General features: G+C 46.1%; 1 protein-coding gene across 4 annotated transcripts in view; it reads right to left on the reverse strand.

Annotated features, from left to right (window-relative positions):
• LOC118512151 (homeobox protein homothorax-like) overlaps nt 1-24037 on the reverse strand; it is a 55740-nt gene that overhangs the window by 19218 nt on the left and 12485 nt on the right. The window contains exon 4 of one of the 4 annotated variants that reach the window (XM_036056188.1): nt 5626-5725. The exons of the other annotated variants lie outside the window; for them this stretch is intronic. The gene's annotated coding sequence lies outside the window, so the exon portion shown is untranslated. The remainder of the gene's footprint in view (nt 1-5625; nt 5726-24037) is intronic. 4 annotated transcript variants of the gene reach the window in all.

The raw sequence follows: 24037 nt of genomic DNA on the forward strand, positions 1-24037 counted from the left end.
GGGGATTAAAATCCAACTAAAACTCTTTTGCATTTAGCTGGCATATCCCTAGCACAGCACCTCGAAGCTGTACGATCGGTTGAACCAACCCTCAGTAAGGGACATTTTTTCGGAATTTGTTTGGCAAACCCGGCAAAAGGGGTCGGAGTAAGGTGATTGTTGATGAGCTTCTTAGCCAACGGAAGACTGTCGGTAGAGATTACCAGCCGTCTTAACTCGCTTGCCTGCTGCCAGCGAATTCCCAGGGAGTGCAAGTAACTGACACCGGTAATAGCAAGCTACCCAAGCCCGGTACAGTGTACGAGTAAATTGAATGACTACAAATGAAATGAAGCCCAAATCCCTGAAAGCACGTCACATTTACTCCCCCGGACCTGGACCGAGGGACCAATACTCGGGAGATACTCTCCTCGGAGCACCGGACTTTTTGCTGTTAATGCCCAACGCAATTTCCACGAACGCCCCAGTGTCCCGAAAATACGAAAGGACGAGGTGGGTTTTGTGTGGACCAAGGACTCATTGCAACCGTATCGTGCACGAGGTGATCTTGATTCTCGAGCGGACATCCAGGCATTCGGGAGGAAGAGGAGGCCTACACAGCTTTGGGTGAACAAGAAGATATTGAAAGTCCTGATAATCCTTGACCCAACTCCATCCCCTGAGGCGGCGGCGAACCTGACGATGCTCGTTCATAACTAAATAGGAGAGGATCGAATTTTATCGAACAGCAACAGCACGAAGAATGAGAATGTCCCTATGTCTGTCCATCGCCTCCTCCCCACTAAAAAACCTAATGCCCATTACAAGGTTTTTACCCTTTTGTGGCTCCTCGTCTCCGTCCTCGTCCTGGTCCACTTGCCATCCGATAATACTATCAGGTTTGCCAAGGATCAGAGTGGGTTTTACAGAGTGGAAGAAAAAAGAATCAAACTACGTTGATGACACAACAATGTGGTAGCTTTTTGGAGAGAAACGCTTTACTGAAGGGGGCAACGTTGGCATCGACTCCCCTGATGCTGCTGGTTAGATGTTTTTATCTCGGCGGTGGCGATCCGGGGAACGGAGAAAAGCGAGACCAATTGATTATGGAAAGTTTTGCCCAGCGCCCAAGAGCGAGAGATTGTTCAAAGTGGACTACTTTGCATATAAATGACGGGCAAGTTTTTTGGGCCACGTTCCTGTGAGATATAGACAGAGAGAGAGGAGTGCGAGTGGGAACTTTTGTGTGAAATTAATGTAGAAAAACATCAACAACAAACAGTGTTGTATCCCTTTCGCTTTTCGGTTGATTTTAATCAACGCACCAAACTAACGTTAAAACTGCCCTGCTTTTACAGCTCTACTGTGAGCTTTTATTAGTTCGAAAATCAAACAGTTTATGGGGAAAAAGCAACCCTTTGCTGTACTTCTCAGCCGGCACTTATTTGCAGGATAATGAAGGCATCTCGAAGCTCTGGAAACGAACCAGAAGGCAAGCTAGCAGTCCTCCTACTTTGCGCTTTACTACTAAAGGGTTCTGGATTATGCCGGAAGTCATCAGGTTATTAAAACCTCACTCAACTCCCTAAAAGTGTTCCCGGACCTCGATATAAACTAATTAACGTGGGGCGAGATATGAAAAAATTAAACACCAACAGTAGTAAAACCGGAGAGCAAAGTGAATTTCTGTGTTTGGTTACAACGGAATGACACAACGGCCCACCGACAGCACGATTGCTGTGAGACCGCACGGGTGGGCAGATGGTTCTTGTCCTGACGCATGTTTTACATTAAAATTACACCAAACTTACAAGGCCACGTGGCTGTCGTGATGTTGGCTGAATGGATTCGTCCAGAGTAAGCATTTTTAATGCAAGAAAATGTTATAGTAATAAGAGCGATTTGGACATCTCAATGCTTTACGCATAGTTTTTCCAATTTCATTAATAAACATTATGTTCATATAAAAAAACTCAATGTCAAGTGTCAAATTTGGAACTTTATATGCAATGCTGTCATTGAGAAATTTGAATTTAAAAATTCAAAATTATTTTACCATGGAAAAAATCCATCTCAACCTAATCCACACCACGTACATCCATCTCGCACAGTACTTAATATGACGACGTATCCTTCCAAACCCCCAAAAAGCCAAACCACACACCAAAGGAAGGGTGACGTTGGATATGATTTATGTACCAATAACCCACCAATTGACATCGAAATCACCCTGTTGGTGTCGTCCTGTCGAATGCCAACGACCCTGCTACCCTTCCAAAAGTCGCCCACTGTTCCGTTGGGTGAGCGAGGCGGCCGCATATCCTTTCGCCCAGAAGAAAGGTCATTAAATACATCAAACCATCGTGTCTCGGTTTGGATCGACGCCGTCCACAAGCCGTGCAAATGACGGAAGAGGAAATATTTTTCCATGTCCAGCACAATTAAGCCTTAAATGTTCTCGCAGCAGCAAAACAGAGAAAGCGGGTCAAAAAAGGGACCAGAAGAACAAGCTTCCTTCCGTCTTCCTGTCCTCTACTGCTGCTCCGCTGTCCAGATGGGGTCGGATGTGGTTCCATGTGTAAATTATGAGCGTCGGACGAAACGGGGGATGATGGGTATCATCGACCAAAAACAACCCCCAAAAACGTCATGTTCTTCAAGGTTGACCATTAGTTTTAGTCCCAGTTCAAGTTCGGGAAAAATGGAAGATCATGCTCCGTAAAGCAACTAAAGCGGAGAATGCGAATTGTTCCACCGGGCAAAAAGGGTACGTTCCGCGTCTTGGGAGAAGTTCAGACAAGCCACAAAGAATTCGACACTTCTTCGCTGCCAGAAGTCGTGCCAAATGAAGAAAGTACTGCAAGGCACAGCTCAAAGGACGATTCGACGATGGTGGAGGATGGTGTCCGCTGGTAAGGACGACGGACGTAAAGAAAGTTGTACAAGTGCCAGTAAATCATATTTTTGTGTAAAAATCACATTAAAACCACATGCTACTCATACTGCTGCTACTGCTGCTGCTGCTGCTGCTTGCCGCTTCTTCTGGGACTCGATTGCCGCAGCGCGCGCGCCATCATCATCCGCCATCACAACATCGTTCATATATTAGTGTGATGCCGTCGGTTTTATTGCTTTTGCACTCTCACCCAACTACCCAACCTCACCGGCCCCCCTGGTCTGGTGTCTTCTGCTCGGGGAAAAAGGGGAAAAACTTCTCCCAAGGATCTCCACATGCTCGCAAGGGGTAAAAAGAATGAAAGCGAAACGAGTATATATGTTCACATTTCCGCTTGATAAACCTTGGCTTTCCTCACGCGGGTGAGGTCCAGTGAGAGACGGGAAAACCGCATTTTATTCTCTCCCTTCGTAAAACAAAACGAAACCCCACCGGTAAATGTGTCGCCGGGAAAAATCGTCATTTAAATGTTGCCAAACCAAACTTTTGCTCTGATCCTCGACGAGCGGCGCTTGATACGATTGCCCGGACTCTTGTGGCACACAGAAAAAGCGCATAAATATATGCTTCAATGTGTGGTGGTGAGATAGAGAGTATATCTTTCCAGTTAAAACCCCTTACTGGACAGATTACACGTCAGCATCAAGCCAAACACGGGGCCAGGGATCTAAACAAAACTCCAGCTGGAAAACGGAGAACAATAGTATGCAAACGTGTGTCGGGCGCGCTATCACCCTGTTTGATGTCATCCTCGGTAACTTTGGTCAGCGTCCAACAGCAAAAATCCTGCCTGTCCAAAAAGCAGTGAACGGAAACCGAAATGTTAACCAAACTTATGTTACCATTATTTACGGGTGTACGTGTGCCGTTTGATGCTTGAGGGAAAAAGTTTTGTATCGCATGGAAAATGCTCCCAGCCCGGTTGGTCTGTGGGAATGAAGGAGCCATGAGCTCACGGGATACTGAAATGGCACTTTGACAAACTTTTGTCCATTCGAAGATAAAGGCGCTGAGATTGCGACATATTTACGGGACCTTTTTGGGTTTTTGTAAAATGTTATAGAAAACAAACAAATATCATTTAAAATCGACACGTTCAACACTTGCAGAGCACCCTTTGGACGATCGTCTTGACGATTCTACAAGAATCCTTTAAGCGAACTTGATCAGACAGTGCCTTTCAAATGGCTTGTCCGGAGGTGTCAGATCATTGGATAGAATGGCGATTTTGGAGTCTATAGCTACTGGTTAAATCTGGTTAAATGACATGCCAAGAACTCTCTTGAGGCGAAATCGTCAAAGGAGAGAAGGAATCGGGTTTCTCCCAAGTCTGTTGAGTATTAGGGTCTCGCAATAGTTAATGACGATATTGCCATAGCTATATTATTTGTTGGGCTTTACGCTATTAGACCTCCTAGACCTAGAACCAAATTGTCCACCCCGAGTTTCTGACTAGTAAGTCGGCTCTAATTCGCTTCTCTTAGAAAGTTTTGTTTACGCTCATTCTCTTAGCATTTTTTTCATTAGCATTTGCTTATCAACTAAACATCACAATTTCTATTCATTGTACCAAATACCAAAAGCTTATCTGTGAAAACCAAGAACAACACAGTACCGAATGGAAAATCCTAATTAATTAAAATTAAGTCATAACAAACTCCTGGCTCTAAAGCTTCCCCACATTCCGAGGGCTTTGACTTCATCAGCGAGCGAACAGATTCCAAAAATGGACACGTCTTCGCGAACCATCTCCCGATCTGCCCGCCCGTACGGCAAGGACAAAATGGGATTTGTCTGGTCAATCGACTTCAAAGATAAACCCCCACGAGCCCCATTATATCTCCCGAAGCGCACCACCAGCACAGCAGCGAACCTGAGTGTTGGGAAATGACAATAATCCAATGGAAACTCGTTGTGGAAATAGAATCAACGCGCGATCCGCCACGTTTGGCGACGCTCCATTACCCCGGGGCGGTTCTTCGTGAGACATTTTCTCATGCTTTGCTTTAAAAATGCTTTAATTAATGTAGCAAAATGTCGGGCCCCCAACCAACTGGGAGGTTTACTGTAAGTGAACGAAAGGGTAACACGAATACGAATAAAAAAGCAAAACCCTTCCAAAGAATGATCCTTAATCGCTAAGCGTGGCTGTCTGGTTGGCTCGCTGGTGGCCGGGTGATTTTGTTGAAGAATAAAAGCAGCAGCGAAGAATGGCTAGTAAAGTGAGTTAATCTAACATCAGGCACTGCTGCATTACGAAGTGGCAGAATTCTATCACGTCCGGAATGTGTGTGCTTCTCTCTTTCTCTGTCCGAAAAATAATTAACTTAATTACGGAGTAGCCAAAGCAAGCGCACCCGAACCCAACCTGCAGACACAACATGCAAACTATGCGGAGCAGAAGGCACACAAAAAATCGCTTCAAAAAAAGGAAATCACAGCAAAAAGTAAACCATGCCGTAAGTGTATGGTTTCACCACTGAATATCCTGAGGTAAAATGCTGAGGAGCAAAACTTGAGTTCACATGCCCTGATGTGGAAGAATTGCTTACTCCTTCGTTGAGGTGAACACATGGACGTAAATACTCCACGGAAAACAAGAAAAGGAACCGCCAGTTTAAACGTCCCATCTATCGCCACCCTTAATCGGTCGCCTGAAAAGCCGAAGGGTCCTGGTGCTTGAGACTTACCACTCAATTAAATTTGACAAATTTCCCATCCATCGGCAAGGTGTGTAGGACTCAACAGTTGGTGGCGGTTGGATGGTGGTGATGATGTTCGGGAAACTTCCTAAAATGAAAAGATCGGGAATGTGTCTTTATTGTAAGAGGTTAGGGCGACGCGATTGAAGCATCGTAAGAAGTGTTCATTAAATCACGGCCCATTAGAATTGCTAAGAACTAAGAGTTATTATGACAGTTCTCGACAGAGTTCTCGGGAGAGACACTCGAAGCTGACGTTTGAAGAGACTGTTGTGGAACTTTTTAGGAATAATCAATCGTGTGTCTGCCGAGTTCTCACTACATTCTGCCGGAGAGATCCGAGAAAAAACGATTTGTCACTACTTTATAGTGATGTCACAGTGTCAAAAGAACTAAGAACTTCTTCTAGCATCCAGCAGAAAAAGCACTTGACACATGAGTAATGATCTTTCACTTTGCATTTTTCATAACCAAAACGCGAACAAAAAGCACGCAAAAGTATGCCGCGCGTTTTGAGCAGCAGAGTAATAATCATAAACCAATAGCCACAACAGCCCAACAACAGGACTCGCCACACTCTCGGCCCACAAAGCAGAACCAGACGCGCGCGCCATTAAGATAAGAAAAGAAATGCAACACAAAATGACGCTAGACATCGGCCATTTTTGTGTTTGTTTCCTCATTCAGTTGCCAGTTTCTTTTAATATCGCCTCCCAACAAGATGAACTGTCAAAACGATGTTTTTGTACTTCCATCGTTATCTTCTGTGGCCGCTCTATTTAAAGCAAATAAATAAAACCAATACAAAACATCCACCCGTCATCGTTTGCTCGCACGGAATGGAACCGGAAAATGGAAGCGTCCAGAGAAAAATTGGCTCCGACTCAGAACGATCCACGCGTGTTTGGTTGGTGAGTTTAAGAATTATTAAGTTTTCACCAAACGAAAGCTTGTTAAATCTTACCCTATCTCTCTCTCTGTTGTCTTCACCCGGTACAGTGCGGTCCTCTTGCCACGGTACAAATCCAACCTAGAATCGCATTAGCCCCGAGAGCGCGCGCAAAGGAAATTCGTGATGCCATGACGTGCATTTTTAATCGACACCGTGGCAACATGGTGGCGGCGTGTGTGTGTATGAGGGAACGGCATATGAGAGGGTTTGAAAAGTTGAAACGTTTATTAAAGCACCGAAACTGAAGTGTTCCAAGTGTGTTACACTGCTTGGAATGAAGAAATTCTTTCCCTTCTTTTGGAAGCACAATCCTCCATTGTTTCCAGTGATGGCTTGTTATTGTTAGCCGTGCTCTGTGGTCGTCCGTGAATGAATAATGCAGTTGTACCCTTGTAGACGCACGACGAAGAAAATACTTCAAAACAAGTGTCAAAATAAAGTAGCTCTTGCCCACTCAAGGGTTAAGTGTCGAATGGTGGTGCATTGCGCGTGTTGCTAGTGCTGCGGCTCTTGTAAAAGAACACACAACATCCCACCGATCCCTCACCAGACCTGCCGAAAGTCCTCCAAAATATGGACATTCTACATAGAAGCCAGGCCGGGGGGTTATTGTCGAACGGTTCCTTCCCCGAACTTCGAGAGGGTTTTACACGTGGAGGTTTCTGTGGATTGCAACGCGTACCCTTCAAGAATCGTCATAATCATCGGACGCGACATCGGGCAGATTGGCAGAAGCCGGGCTCAAGTTGTGGCTCGAGGGGGCTTTGGTGGATTGTTTCACTGTGGCTGCGGACGGCGAACGCGAAACCGACGCCGAAGAAGAAGTCGTCGTGCGGTGATGGCGCTAAAACGGTTTTCGAAAAACTATTAACGGTAGTAAACATTCCGGACACGTTTTACATGGATTTCGTTCGCTCCTCGCGCGGCGTTCCTGCTCTTTTGCTGTCATCCATCTCGCGGGGGCATTGAAGGCACGGGCAAGCCTTACAAATCTCTCCCGGGCCCGAACGCCGCTGGTTGCTGCCGAGCGTTCGTAATACGGGGTATTTTGGTATATTGGCCGCTACACTCTCCGCACCTAGCACAACTCATCCTTTCCCCGTCCGGAGATCCATTTCGATAGGCTGGCTGCCGGCTCGCCGAAGAACACATATCCGACGGTTGGATCTGCCTAAGCGCTATGCTTCCCGGACCCATCAAAAGATTTCCGCGTGGCTCGGATGTACGAACTAAATTACGAACGCAGCGAGAGATGCCATCCAGCTTCAGCTCGCTTCTCGGATGATGCGTACGGTACGTTAGTCATACTGGCGACATAATTTCCAGCTCCGCCCATCTCTAGGGCAGCAGAGCGCCTGGCGGAGGTCGAGCAGAAGCGAGGAACGAGGATGATAATTTGACGAAATGAGACACTGGCCGTTCGCTCGTTTGCATATCTAAACGAAGCGATCCAGCTCCGAGCTGGCAATGACGTTGAAGATATGGACGTGTCTGAAAGCGAATCACGCAAGACCTACCAGTCATTGGAGCGAAATAATTAGTTTAACTCGTCCCAGCAACAGGGTGTGCGATACTGAACTGGCGTAACAAACTCAAGAACAAAGCGCTCACACGAGCTTTGGTTTGACATTTTGTCGAGACTTCCTTACCTCGATTGAGTTAAGTTTAACACAAAATAGCGCCTCACGGGAAATCCGAAGTTTGTCTTGATGTATCGCAACTTGAGTAAAAAAGCCTCCTCTTCAGTTCCCACAAAACCTGTCAACACTTAGCACTGTTGGGTAACTCTGGAGATGTGATGATCGTTTGCCTATTACTGGACGTCAAACAATTTGCTGCCAGTTTAAACAAATCATTATCCCTCCAGAAAAGCCTTCCTCGTGTGCGTTAGACATCCCAAAAATACCTGCTCAAGGCATTGACACAACCAATTACCATGCGATGCGTCCTCGTACCGAAATGCCCGGTAGCAGCTTCCCATGGCAAATTCGACACTGTTTAACAACACATTAAACAAGGCGCTAAGCAGCTGTGTCACCAACGAGATTCGTCGTGGCTCTTGAAGCTTTCTCAAAAGTGACGGATCCACGAAGTTCGGACGCGTATGATAAATTTGAGTAAGACGTTTTTTATCCAATCGACAGAAACGGAAAACATCCCAATTAGTACCCGGCTTTGCCTATTTTCGGGCACTGCAAACCGATGGATGGAGTTGATATTTTTAGAGAAACTTCTCGCAGTCCATTTCACGCGCGTCTACTCCCTCGGACAGCAGAGGTTTCGGAAGCTTGTGTTGACCGTAGTACTTATCGAGCAACACTGACGGGTCTAACTCGTTACTCGCTACTGGGTTTTTTTTCGGGACTGCCAATTTTGGGTTGCGTTGAACGAGTACCGACTCGATCTCATATAAATGCTTCGCGACTTCAAGAAAAAGAAAATCCGAAAACAACAAAACTGGCGCAAATAAATATAAAAAAAAGCTTACTCATTATAACAACAAAGTCACATAAAAAGGGGAAAGAAAAGTTTTTGTAAGTCGAAGTACACAACAAAAACAAACCTTTCCTTACTCCAAAAACTGTACTGCATCGATAACACTAAACGAAACAAAAACATCAGCTTCGTTAAGGTCACGTAATCTAGATGCAAAAGAAAAGAAATGGAACAAATACAAAAAGTGTAAGAAAAGAAACGAAAAACACACCGGCAAACTTGTCGATGATAGTGTCTAGCTTAGCCAATTTAAATTACAATAAGAAGACGATGGGACGAGCAAAATAAAAACGAAAATCTCGAACAAAACCACTCAACGGAAAGGACAAACCCAAGCAAAAAATGGTGGAAAGTGTTGAGATTTCGCTCATCATCTTTTCTATTTCCCTCCCGCCTCTTATTTCTTCGCTTGATGTCGAATACCATGGCCACGAGTGGGTTGGAGGTTCCGAAAGTCATCAAGATGCCGATGTCGGATAAACATCTTATCTACCAAGGACCAGCCAGCAAGCTTTCGGGCGGCATGCGGATACGACGGCACGATAGTTTGTTTCTTTTAAATAATTTCAACAAATACAGCGTGTTGGAAGAATGTTGGTGCCGTGACCAGGATAATATTCGCAGGGCCTACATTGTCGTCTGTGTTTTCGCTTAAATTTAGGCACGATTTTCTATTTTTTTTTTCCTCTGCCCATTTTCCACCACCCGTGAAGAGAAAATTGTCCCACATTTAGGGTCCGTCGGCGTGCATTTCGGACGCGGTTCACATGTGTTTGCATTTTTCCGAGCTGTGAATTTTGCTTTCGGAATGCGTTCTCGTCCATTTTCCACCAGACGTCGGCTTGTTTCCGCCGGTTGTCGACAGCCACATTTGGATGCGTTCATTTTCACAATTCATAAATTTTTCCCGAATCCCAAACCCCACAAAAAACCAAAAACACATAACCTCACTGCCGTGCGAAAAGAGTTTTCTCTGCAGATTTTTCCAACCGGCGGTTTTTTTATCCTTTTTCGCCGTATTTATTGGGCGTGTAGAAGAAAATCGTCTCCGAACAGTATCCGAGCCGGGTTTCGCTTTCGATAGAGGATAGAGGAGGACACCATTTTTCCTGAATAAAATACGCGCAAGCCACAAGCAAAAGGGAAAATGCTACCCCACTACCACACCCCTGTGCTCAGGAGTGCGAGTTGTGAAAATTAGGAAAATGGGAAAAACTGAAATACAAACACGAGTTCGGTTTGGGGCAATCGCGATGGTGGCAAAGAAACTCATAATGGCCAATCGGAGAGATAAGACGGGGTGTGGTGTGGAGATGGGCCAGTAGCAGGTTCTATGATAAAACCCAAGAGCTTCGTGTTGGCTCCGAAACGCTGAAGAACACACCACAGTGCGAAGGGCGAAAGAAAACGAAATCATCCGTTCTTCCGTCACCAATGGAAGTTGCCGAGTGTGACACTGCTCCACACAAGCTAGGAACCAGGGAAGGAAGGATGGCGAAGCAGCAGGACATTGACGTTGTTGTTCCAACTTTCGGTTCCGTTGCAGAAAGAAATTCAAATTCAAATCGTTCGTAAATAATTAAATAAGAACAGTTTTTGGGCACCGCCAGAAAAGGGCAGAAGACGGAAAAGCGGACAATCTCATCGTTTTTGCTCCCCTTTAAGAAAACTCTGTAAGGCATTTCCTCGGCTGGCTGACTGGTTTGGTGGTGGCTACTTTTCCCACCAAGGGGGAATGTTTGCTCAACTGGCACACGAGATCATTCCGTGTGTTGAGGCTCTAATTTTTTTTTCTCTCTTTTGGTTCGAATTCATTCCCGTCCAAAGCAAACATCGAAGCGGGCGAGGCCGAAGCTTTGGGGAAACGAATTTTCCCAAGTGAGACACAAAAGTAGGATAAACAAAAACAGACACACGGAAACGACGACACCGGTCAGACCGAAGAGGGAAGTAGCAAGGGTTTTTTTTTGTGTTTTGTCTTTTGCCGGTAAAAATTGTGAAGGCGTTGCAGGCACTATTGCCGAAGGCTGTTTCCAAGTCCTCTGCCTTCGCTATGCCTGCCGTGGGTCGCAGATGATGATTTTGGCAGTGTCTGTTCTTCGGTAGAATGCAGATATCACCGTTAGTAGCGAACGGTTGAACGATTGCGGTTCTCGTTTTGCGTTCGAGAACCCATTTGTTCTGGGCCCGTGAACCTTTGGAGAGCGCTCCGTCTGTGTAACGCTTTGGGTGAAATGTTTCATCGCCACGCTTTGACACAACACTATGTGCCAGGAGTAGCAGAACTTTAGCAAAACTTTAAATGTCTTATTGTTCGTTCTCTTCTGTTTCAATTATTACGCACTCAACTGTGAAGTTTTACTGTTCCGCATTCTCAGTCTCACAAACCAGCGATTGAGCCAACTGTTTTGAAACATTTCATCATTTATTGGTGCCGTGACCAGGAGACAAGTTTAAAATTTCACCACGCGGAAAGAAGCTCAACTACCCCTATTCAACACTTCAAAACTCGAAACATTCCAGACACTTCCGACTTCGACGACGACGACGACCGGCAGGATCCGGGCGCAATGTTTGTTTATTTGCAAATTCTTTTGGAATTTGGTGAAGGAAGCGCCAGTGAGCCCCCAAACACTCGCATTGAGAATTCAATTCCCAAGGGATCTATTTTGCCTTCCGTGCCCATCGAGCGGGTTCGTCCTTGCGGCGCGTAGCCAGTATCTTGCCGGGAGCCAAACAATGTCACACAGTTCGACCCCCGAGAAGCCACACAGACGCACTTGGACACAGAACCCATAATGTTTGCGCTGCCATCGGTAGCACTGGGAGGAGTGGAAGCAAACTACGATGGTTCACGGTGCTGTGCGTTTGTCGTTTGTAGCCTGAGCCTTGGTTGGAAGAAATTACTGGCCAAGAAAACGCAAACTAACAAAAAGACAACCCGAATTTTAACGACTTCCGGACGCCATTCCGGAGGCTCCATATTGCGACACAGCAACAAACAGCAAGATACTGCTCTCTACCAGGAATAAATAAACACGGCCACACAGCTAGAAATGCGTCTACAATAAATGGCCAACCAGAGGCAATATGAAAATGTTAAAAGAATTTGTGACGAAAGCAAGGAAAAACGCACACACAGTTGGCGTTCTTGCAGTCTTCGGTGTTTCACTGCGTTATCTGAACGCGGTCGAGCGGAAAAATGTAATGGAACTACTACTTGCGTGCCGCCTTCCATTTCTGGGTCGCTGATGATGTTGGGCGAAAGAAAAGACAAAATGTTGTATTGCAATATTATAAAATATTGGAAGATGACGTCTAAGTACACTTCTTCCATCGAGAGCTTCACTCAATCAACGCGAGTACAGAGCGCGGCTAATAAATCCCATTAAATTATCAGGGTTTTGCACGTCATCGCATCAGGATGTGGTTGCCGACCGAAAACGCCCCCCACCCACCGGGTAAAACCGTTTAAAATATTATCGACGCAAAAGCCATCGGCCGCTAAATCTGCCCAGCTCAGCAACCTAATGACATCCTTCATTGCCACCACCGCAGACCCCCGTTGCACGATGATTAACCGAAAAAGCAGTCCGTTTTCTTTTACCGCAGGAAAATGGGGAAAAGGAAAAGCTGAAGGAACGACTTCCGGTAGCATGCTCCGAGCGAGCCGATAGGGACCGGTGCAATGTCTCAGTAGTTTAAAAGAACATCATTAAGCAAGGCCAGGTGACGGTAAGAATTGACGAGGGGATGCGATCGTTGGACATTAGCGCCGTTGGCGAGTAGGGGAACACTGAGCTGGAGTGTTGGTTTTGTTGATGAAGAGGTTGGGTTGTTAGGGAAATTTTTCATAAAATTCAGCCTTAATTTCTATCCTAAAACATATCAAGTGTTGGCTGTAGGTAGGAGAAAATTAACCTTATACTATCATCCGTTATATTAGCCGTCGTTCTAACTAATAAATTCACCAGAAAATCATTACGATTGCTTTCATTTTGGACAACCCAAGACAACATTCCCGCTTAGAATAGTGCCGATGTAGGTTTAGGCTCATTTTCATCGGTTAAAAACAATTAGGAATTCTTAAGATGCTTAGCAAATGGGGACAGCGTAAGTGTGTACGCGTACTTTTCGCTGGTGGATTGATTTTCTAGCTGCTCTGCCGATTCGTTTCCATATTGTATACGCCGTCCCAAGCAGCCGTTACGAGGCAAAATTACGCCAAACGAAGCACCAAGGAAAAATATAATTAAAACAACACGTTTTTGATTCCACAGCATACTACACCGCCGCCGACCCGCGTTTCGTTCGCCAGAGCCTGGAAAATAATGCTCACCTCAACGAACGCTTTCCTTTGGCTTTCCCCTACCGCCCCAAGAACTTGGCTGCTCCAAAAAAACGAGCCGATTTTGCATTTTCCCCAGAGCGGGTGAAATAAAATTGGAATTAATTTCTGTACCGACACGAGAGAAACTCACGCGTTACCCGGCGAGACCATCGACGCCCTGCCTGTGTAGTGCGCGCCTTCGAGACAGCAGCAGCTCGAGAAAATTGATAAAGAATGGCAAACGAACAACGGTGGGTTTTAATTTGTCGTCGAAGGAACGTCGGGTATGACTGGGTTTAACGAGTAGCGCCCAAGCGCGTCTAGAAATCGTTTGCCTGTGTTGCGATGGAAATTGTATCGACGAAATGGAAATTGTTGGCATAGAGAATAAATGAGTTTGTGTGCCTGTTTGAGAGACTTCGCAATAGAAATTGGGTTCTGGAAGGGTAAAAGAAGGAGGACAAAGTATCAATTTGGGCCCTTAGTCTGACGATGTGTCAGAGCGAACCGAACCACTGAAGTTGTAAATTCATTTCAAGGGTTCTTGAATATCATTCTCTAAACAAACGAAGAATCATCAAATAAGCCTGTATAATTGAATAGAATCTGTAATTAAGTGGATACCTTCGAATTGATGAGGTATTTGAGCTTAAATGTCAGCTCGGTAAATGTCACATTATTCTTCTACTTTGCATAGTTTACCTATAAAAGAACAAAGAGATCGTTCGAAATAAGTTTTGAGCCTACGACCCATGGTATGATAGGTCAAACGCTTGGCACGATCCCATCATACCGTATCATAGCTATATAGCCGCTTATTTTCAATTACAAGTCTCATTCTCGTGACGACTTGTCTATGTTGTGCTAAAACTTCCTTTTTCTAAGTATATTTTTGATTCCACTAATTATCCTGCCTCATCGGTCTCAAATGTCAAAGACGAGCTTAAAAGTAGTTAATAAATAAACATCAAGCCTTCGAATAGCGTGTGTCTGTTTAGACTCTATGCCGGGAATTAAGACGCACACGCTACAGTATAGACAGTAGAGATTGTCGGACTAGAGGGCCAAAGCTTTTCGACCAAAATTTACTTATCACTATTATCAAACTGTTCCTCTTCCCCCATACCTTATAGATTCATCTATGCATAGAAAGTAGAGAGAAAAACAAAATGCACACGAAGAGTATCGTATCAATTTGGAATATTTTAAGGTTCAATCTCACCACTCCACAAGAGCTGAAGAAGCTGAATGTCGGAAGTTGTCGGCACGGATCTCGTGCTCGGTTCGTCCACCAAGCTCCGACCGAAGCAGCTTTTCCACGTTGCCATACATTTGCATAACAACAACGCATATCAGCCACGATAAACTAACCTACTCGTCCTGTTTTCCTCCCTCCTCCCTAGAAAGGGAGCATGGAAATGGTCTTTAATCTACCCGTACCGAGGAAGGGCCGGCCGATGATACGCGCTGATGCTGCCTTTTCCGGCCCCTTCGCTATCGTTTTGTGGAGTGGATTTTGCTGTTCGTCGATGTCGACGCTTCTAGCGTTCCCGGGTGGACGCGGCAAAGAGGGGCACCGGACGAAATGAGCTGGGCGGACTGAGCTGGGCCTGCCGGTTCCGAGAGATGCGAGAAAATGATTTTTCCAAACGCCAAAGAACGGGGGACCGGGCGAACTTCAACCAAAACCCGACGTTTTGGAAGGCGTTTCGTCGGGGCCTTCTTTTTGCCTTCGGTTGGCTCGATTATCGAGTGGGATGATTTTCAAACCCTCCGCCTCGCCCGTTGCGTTTCCATACACCCGCGACCCGAGATTACACCGAGGGAATGTAACGTCTCGCTGGGGAATGCTCTTTGCTCGTTGTACAAGGGGGATAAGTTAATTTAGTTGTGGGAAAACTCTCGCCCTAACACATCCTCAAGGTTCGGTGGCCGATGCCGAGTGGATGGAATAGGAGAGCAAGGGGACAAAATTTGTTTATCAACCAGCGTCCAAGCATGCGAGCCACGTACGAAAAAACCAAACCAAGTATTCTTCCAGCTGGGACGCAAACTAAATGCTACAAATTTATGTTCCTCTTCGGTAAGCCGAGAGTGTGATGGCTCGTAATAGGCAGTCGAATGATGGAGGGAAATCCAAGTAAATCAAATATTATCGATGAAAGGATATCGTTGTTGGATGTGATCCACGCATAAGATAGCTCAAAATATGGTCGTGGCCAACTCACCAAATTGGATATATCACTGCCACGGAAAAGTGACAGAAGTTGTAATTATAACCCGAGGTAAATGCTTGGATGTGAGTGGAGTCTACGTGTTATTTAAGAGAACTTAAAATTTAAGTATTTTTGCTTCAGACAGGCTTTATGAAGCCTTGATATTGTCTTAAGAAGATATCTCCTGCTAGAAGAACTCATATATCTCTGGGACAAATTCTGACATTGAACACCTCCCCAGGGAGCTTCCCAGCCTGCTTGCTTTCCGTTTAAAGTATTTTAAAACAATGTATAACAAGATTACTAAAAGAACCCACACAAACACCACACCAAAGGCGCAGCTTGTTTATACAACGTACTCATACAAACTTTCTGCTAAAATGGGCTAAACTTTTAAATCCAATAATCCTTCCACAACTCTTGCCCTTTTAACACCACGCTCTACACCGCACGACAATATTGCTCTCTCGCACAATGACTTTTCCTGTGCTTCATTTCACATCGAACCGGATGGCGTGGGCGAAGACGAAGACACGGTAAATTCTCCTCAGAAGTCATCACGAACCTTCTCCCGGCCGATCGTCGAAAGAAAAGGATAGCAATGCCCGGCGAGTGTGGTAGCAGGGAAGGGAAGCAACATAAAAATGGATTAAAAATTAAAATTCTATGTTATTCAAAACAATTCCCCGGACGGACAGAGCTGCGAGGGCGAACCGTACGTATTCTTTGTACCCAGTCGAAGGTAGACGTCGCCTTGGGGAAAGTTTTTTGCTGGCAGTAGAAGGATGCGATCATGCTGAAGGACGACGAACAGGCGCTTCTTGAAGAGAAGAGGCTACTTTTTCATCTTTTTTTGCTAGTATTGCAGACACAAACACAATAATGGAGAAAATACTGAAACTCTTGTCCAGTCCATCGCATTTGCACAACTTCACGCCTACGAGATGACGTTTAGCACCTTGAAGAGGTCAGAATATCGACCAGAGCACCCTAGAAACGCATATCATCACGAGTAGTCACTCTGGACTCTGTGCCGGAGTATCGGAAGTACTCAACGTTGGGTGCAAGAGTATCCTCTTTCATTATCGAGTTGCGCGTCCCTCCCAATTCGACATGCCCGGACGCTCTCGGTCGAAAAAGGACACCTCCCACAGTCCTTGCAGAATCCTATTGATCACAGGTCCTTTCCCAATAAGCAGCACTCACTGCAACCTATTGAGCACATCGGGGTGCGCGACTTCCATCATTACCCATTGCGATTCGAATGTTTATGAATGTAAATAAACAACGTCCACAATGCGAGACATTCCACACGGACAACAGTCCAATCGGACACACTCACAACAAACGTGTGTCCAGAGCCGTAGCCACTCGAAAAACCATCGGCCGGGCTAACAGCAGGGGCTGGCGATCTCCAAGGATCTCTCGTCTTTCCACTTGTGTCTCCCCGCAGGATGTCCTCTTATTTATTCTGCCCTCCAGATAGCCGTCATTCTCCGTCCACGTCAGCCAATCTTCCACAAAACAACAAAAAGGCGGTAACGGTGGTGGACGAGCGTTCGGTCGAGATGAAAGGACGACTCCAACCCTCCCACAATCCGCTTTTCGATTCACTCATCATCAGTAGGCACCACCATAGCACCGTCGCTGTCCTTGTGCCCGTTCTGGTGGCGAAGCACAGGGAGAATTTTATTTCTGTTATCTGCTCTACTCCCGTTGCTGTTTTAAGCTTCTTTTATAACATATTTATGCAAATTTGTTTGTTTTTACCACTACCACTACTACTGCTGCTTGCTACCCAGCATCCACCAAAAACCGACCAGCACGACGTCGTCTCGTCTTGTATCCCTCGCTTCACCTCCACCCCCCCCCCCCCCCCTGCCGTGCCCTGCACCTTCATCGTGATGGAAATGAGCGCACAGAAAGATGTTCCCATTCACCCAGAAGCAGCCATCGTGCCCGAAAAGGATACAGTGTGGAAGAATCCTGCGAAAAAATATGGTCGACCGGGCAAGGCAAACGGGGGCAGGGACGCCGGGTGTCACTGTTTCAAGTGTCGAAATGAAATCCTCCACCAAAGGGGGGGCAAACTGAATGAGGAGTTCCACTCCACAACAGTTTGCTAGACGGCAAAACACCGGCTCCAGCTAAAGACGAACATCCAGGACCTTTCCACGTTACCCCGTCATCCGTTTTATAACAGTGCGCCACGCCATTTCCACAGAAAGACTGCGAGGTAGAGGAAGAGGGGGAGAGCTGCTGCAGGGTGGAAAACAAAACATAGAACCGGTGGAAAAATTCTTCAGCAGTGTCGGGACACTTTTGCGAGCTAATTTAAATTTTTGTTTAATTTAGAACGCCCTGAACGCCTTCTGTTCTGTTGAGGCTTTGTGTGGAATGGAGACTGTTGCTGATGCTGAAACGCCTCGACGTACTCGAAGTTTTTGGACGGCTACGTGTCGAGCAACTAATCGATTCTTAGCCAATGTGCCACGAGCTGCAGGATGTGCCAAGATCTGGGCAGGAGGGTGAGTCCACAGGGCGGAAAAGAATCAATTACTGGAATCCGGAGTTTGGATTTTGGGTTCGAAATTTGTGGATGCTTCTCGGGAACATTGCGTTACCTGATTAGGTTCACTAATTAATCCCATTTCTATCCAGCAAGGTAATCTATTAATTTAAATTAGAAAGCCAGAAGAACTGATGTCGCATTGTTCTCGTTTGTTGATCCAATTAAATGCTATGACGAAATATATGGGGCATATCTTTTTAAGAGAGATGCAAAAGACGGGCTCTCTACGTCAAAGTACCGATTCGAGTCATTAGAGAAAATAGTGATTCACTATATCTCTATCCAGAAGTCTTCTTGATCAAACCTCAACGTTTCATCAAAATATTTCATCAACTTTAAACTCTGTAATTTCGACCTTTCGCCAGACTTGCTTCCTTCCGCCAACTTCCGGCACGTCCAGGCGTCGGGCGTCACAAAAGCGCCGTCCAGCTATCAAGTATCCTTCACGACCAACGATCTCAGCTTTCCGGGGCCCACAGCAGGGTAAAGCATTTCCGCACACGGATTTGGAAAGAAACGAAAGCTGATAAAGTTACACAGAAGGAAAAGGCGAACAGAACGAACCAATTCGGTTCAACTTACGGACATCATCGTTCGACATTTCGCCTGTCGAAGCTAGGAAACAGCGAGCGTCTGTCGTACGACGCGATATGGGCCGTGTGGAAACCGGCATGGGCAGATCCGGAGAGATAATCATGGTTTCAATTCACGCCTTTAAGACACAATTTTCCAAAACCCAGCGTCGCTTCGAACCACACTGATTGGATGACGTCTAATGTAATGACAGACGTGTGTGTGTGTGCTTCTGGTCTGGTTCATTGCGAATAAAAAGCGAAGAAACAGAAACGTCCCACATAAGAGGGTAGGATTAGCGATTAAATTGGGAATCATGTGTGTGTGTCTGTGTTACTCGAAAAGTTTTCCAAAAATGTATGGAAAGCTATCCATCCTGCAACGGAGGATGATCCTTGTGAATTTCATCAGGACACGGTACCATTTCCTCGAACACACAGGGAACTCCTATCGACGCTCGACCTTGTGTGTGCCGTCGTGTACATGGTCGTCACGAAGCGAAACTAACACGTATCTTATCTGCTATTCGATGTTAATGACACTGTTCAAAGGCGGAGCACACATAGACACACACAGACGCGCGGATGTCAAAGACAGTACACGTCCAATACGTCTCCCAGCTTCCGAACGCACACACCGGAAACACGCCGGCTAACGTGTCGCTGATCCAATGTCCATTTCCGTTCCCGCGGGTCTTCCTGCCGCAGGCTCGCCAGACATGGCCGGTGCCGACCGGAGCGATTGGATGCCATTTTCCTAGCACACACTAGTGGCGCTTTGAAAAGATCTCGTGTTTCCTTGTTTGCCAGCCGTTCGCCGACATTCTTTTCTCTCGGTTCGGAGCTTACCGAGGTGCGCCATATTCCAGCAGATGAAACCATCAAAGAGAATCAAGAGGATTTCTTGCTTTTGATGAGATGTTGCTTGATACTGTGTAAAGCTGCAGCAGAAAGGAAAAATAGTTGTAGTTGAATGGATAAAGAGAATAAAAGATTTTACTGCAAGTACGACTATCATTTACACGGTGGACATACAATTGAGGACAGTAAATTGGGTACAGGACTTTAGGAGAATGGCGCACCGAACTCCAACGCGTTACTCACCACGGACGGTACTGAGCTTCCCAAACTGAGTTTAATTTACCGACACCCGTCCCGTGACTTTGCATTGATGGATGGCTTGACCCCCTTATCGTTGCGTTGAGATGTCATAGACGATAAACCGATCGTATGTCCGGTGCTTGTGATGTGTCCGAGGCCTGTCTGCACAACCACTCGGAGTCTGATGACAAAACGGTGCTGCATCCGCTTCCGAAGTTTGTTGATGGATGGATCAAAACTAAAGGTAGATAAATCTCCCTCCTGCTGGAAGCCCCTGATGTGGCGTGGTATTTGAGCTGACACAGCAATGGGTTCAGGTTTCCTGATTCCCGGTTCCAATGCGAACAACTCTTCATCTTCAACGCCTCGAACGTCAGAGCTCGTCGAAAACACCCATCAAATATATACCCACACCGTCTGTATAGCACGGACACACGCACGGACGTCCACACTCCGATAGTCCTTTTTCGCCCTTAGACGAGGACGTTGAACACCCGATTAAAAACGATACTCGAACCGGACCTCGTGAGTGACATGAGCACGATTTCAGCTGAGCAAATACAACCTTTGACCTGTGCGGGCCATGTTTGCAATCACTGCCCGTGGTTAAACTGATACCTAAACCTGGTGGCCTGGACACCTTCACCGTGCCACCGATTGATTGATGTTATGGTGTTGTTTTCAACACGTTTTGCAAATGTCCATGCACAACCAAGCCGGCTGCAGTCACCGTCGCCGTTAGTTACCGGTCGCCGGTCAAGACCGTAACCTGCAACGTACTGCACACAGTGCTGCTGCTGTTCGAGCTAGGTGCGGATCAAATTTATGACCTACCATTTAGCGAGGCCGGTGGTGGTTCGACGACGTTCGGCAGGCGCGGTGCATGCCTTCATGACCTACACAAATAATCAAAGAAGCTTCGATTTATAGCACCGAGCGACCGTTTTTGTTTGGTTCCGCTCACTTCTCACCTGGAAATTCGGCAGTATTTAACATTGTTTTTAGACTAACAACAACCAATTGATTTTCAGCCACTTGCAATTTGTCATCCACTCCACCGAGTGAGGCACATCTGCGCTCCCCATCCACTAAACGTTTGACACATTACTCAAACTAAACGCCTAAATGTAGGCCACCCATTAGCTTAACAGCCTACGGAAATTGAACTTTGGTCCTATACACGGCACAGTTGAACGTTGATTAATTCCAATCTCCAAAAAGGGAACCCGAGTGGGTGATAAAAACCGTTTTTTCATCCTTTCCACAACAGCATTCCATCCAACCAACCAGGAAATCCTTCACTGCCCGAGTTCCTCCCGTTCTGGTTATTAATTTGTTAGTATGGCTATTCTAAATTTGAAATTGAAATGTAAACTACCCCGGAGAACCCGGATGAGGACACAATGGTCCCTCGCACTGCTTTATGTGTTTAGTGACACGTCGTCCTGCAACGGCAGGGCCGCCTGCGCCTGGTCAGCTAACGACGATGGGTGACGTTAAAATTCAATCAACAAACAATAACTGAATAATTTAGTGCAGCACTTCCCTACCATTGTCGTTCGGTGCAGTTGACACAGTCGACCTAGTGGCTCCTCTGCTAGATGAAAGATGAAGAAAGAAGCTACGAGGTCCTGTGCTTGCAGAGAGTTCTCAAGCCCGATAAGAAGGATAATAAATGTCACACGCTTGATCTGTAAATAGCCACCTCCTACAACCCGTTTCCACCAAAGATATAGACGTCCCTTTTTGGGGAGGGGATGATCTCATCTACACGATCTCAATCTTCGGCCTAGGAAAAAAGGAGCTAACCCTGAACTGAGGAAGAAAAAAAATATGTTTTTGAGACATCCTTTTCGCAATTTCCTTTCGCAAGGTTAACCACCCTCATCAAGTGTCGGGTGTTTGCATAGGCATTTCCTTATGGTACACACACACACGCATACACGTGGCCACCTCTTTAACGCCTAATGATGATGGGAGTGAGCCGAAATCGGTCCCTCATTGCACGCCGGTTCGATACCCGATATTATCTCATCAACTTCCGGCCGCTTCTTCGGGCTCCGGGAGCACGTTTTTGCTACAACGCAGGAATCTTCTTATCACGCGCCAGAAGAAGTTTGCATTGGTGGGGAGATGAAAGTATGTAAGTACAGCATTCTGCTCTCTCTCTCTCTATCTCACTCTGTTTCTCCTTCGCACTGCGACCAAGAATTCCCTTCAGGACATTCGTAGAACCTTGCGCCACACTTGACACAAAAATCAAACCATTGGAATGGTGTAGTTGCTGTGCCTTTCAAACGCGTCCTGTTCCAGTTCTTCCCGAGCAGAGCAGCTTTATCGATGAAGGGCAAAAATGGCAAGCACCTGATAACGTTCTCTTCCCCAGGCCCTCTCCATGACCCTCACTCGTCTAGGCGAGAAGGATGCATTCAATGGCGCAAGAATTGATCCCAATTTTGCGCCCTCGCTGTAATCGTCTTTAGAGCGATAGGGGGAAAATCACCATCGAGAACGAAAGTCAAGCCAGTACACTACACCAAACATCATAAACAAATACCCTAAGGTCGGGGAAAGCGAGCTCCCAAAGCGTATAAACGCATTCCAAATCAAAAAGTCGAACCAAGTGCGAGCGATTGTTCGTGTATGTGGTTTTCCCCGGCCATGTTCTCAATGAAAAAAGGGCTGAAGTTCCCTTGACTTTTCCCTCATCAGAAAGTACACATTTAACCCACTCGATTCGAAAGATGCCAATTCAGAGAGAAGGGGTTTGTGAAAACGGGAAGAAAAGAAAATTTCGAAGGCGACGAAAAGTCAATTTTCTGCCAAAAGAGAGTCACCCTTCCAAAAAAGCCTCTACGCCAAGAGGACCTAGGAATATCTGGTGCTCTAAGAGGAATAAGAAATAGGAGCAGATACGAGATAGGTATACTCTATCTATCTGTCGTCAAGTTGCTGCTGCTGCTTGTCTCGATTACGCCAGATAATAAGCGAAATGAAAATCTTCTTCATCCCGCTTGATAACCTCAAACTGTGCAGCAGCACACGTGGCCGAAACCGGGCGTTTGTGATGGCCGACCCCTACAAGGATAATTCAAACTTCCTGAGCTCTTCACACACACACACAGCAAAAGGGGTTGATTCGATTAGAATGCACTCGAGAGCAAGGGAGAAATTGACATCATTTAACACACACGCACACGCACACGGAAGGATTATTTTCATCGTTCGGGGAGAAGAAACTAGAGGTCCTCTTGATTTCCATCCGCAACGCGTACAGACTTGGAGTTGAAGTTCCGCTGGGCAGGATGCGGTTCTTGCGGCACAGGAAATGAAGTTCACCCCAGCCTTCTTTCCGGACCTGTCTTGAAAGGCAGGAGATTAACAAATTCTTTTCACACGTGTGGCGCAAGACATCATCATCTCTTGGAGACATTCATAAATTCATTTTTAAATTACTCCTAACGCGTTCTAATCCTCTTCACAAGACAGAGGGTTCTGACGTAGCTGAGACACTCACATATGCTGACACACACATTCAAACAGAATAATCTTGGGTGTCTCGGTTTTATGTGAGAGAATGTAGCGCGTTCTTGCGTGTAAAAACCCTTGGCCTTTTTCCCAAAAATGATGCTTCCAGGAAGAGGGATGATTTGGACGTTTAAATATGGCGCAGTTTGTAATAAAGCAGGATAATAGCCGTTCTTAAGCACAAGGACACGGTAGAAAACAGCTCATGCGGATGCATATTTTAAGGTGGTGAGTTTCCAGGAAAATCCCCCACTAATTTCTTTTTCCAGCTGCTAATCTGGTAAAGAATGGTGCGACGGTACATCGCAGCAACTTCCCAGTTTCCGGACAAACTCATGTCTTCCCATCTCATCGCGGCAGTACTGTTCTCGCTTCACGTATCTGGGGGATTGTTATGGCGCAATTCGCGTACGCCATAAACCGATCATTGACATCATGCCTGCTTGCCCGGGTCCGGATCAGCGCGGGCCCAGAAGAGCACGCAAAACCAGAGGTCTCTCCGGTCTCGTTGATGCTGCAATTGGAGAGAACCACCAAGGCAGGCAGCCACCGGTTCAAAGCCAACAGGATAACGACGAGGTAACCGTTGGCATCTTGGCATGTCGAGAAACGGACTTCCACCATCGAAGACAT

The sequence above is a fragment of the Anopheles stephensi genome, chromosome 3 (genome assembly GCF_013141755.1).
Source record: "Anopheles stephensi strain Indian chromosome 3, UCI_ANSTEP_V1.0, whole genome shotgun sequence".
Taxonomy (NCBI): Eukaryota; Metazoa; Arthropoda; class Insecta; order Diptera; family Culicidae; genus Anopheles; species Anopheles stephensi.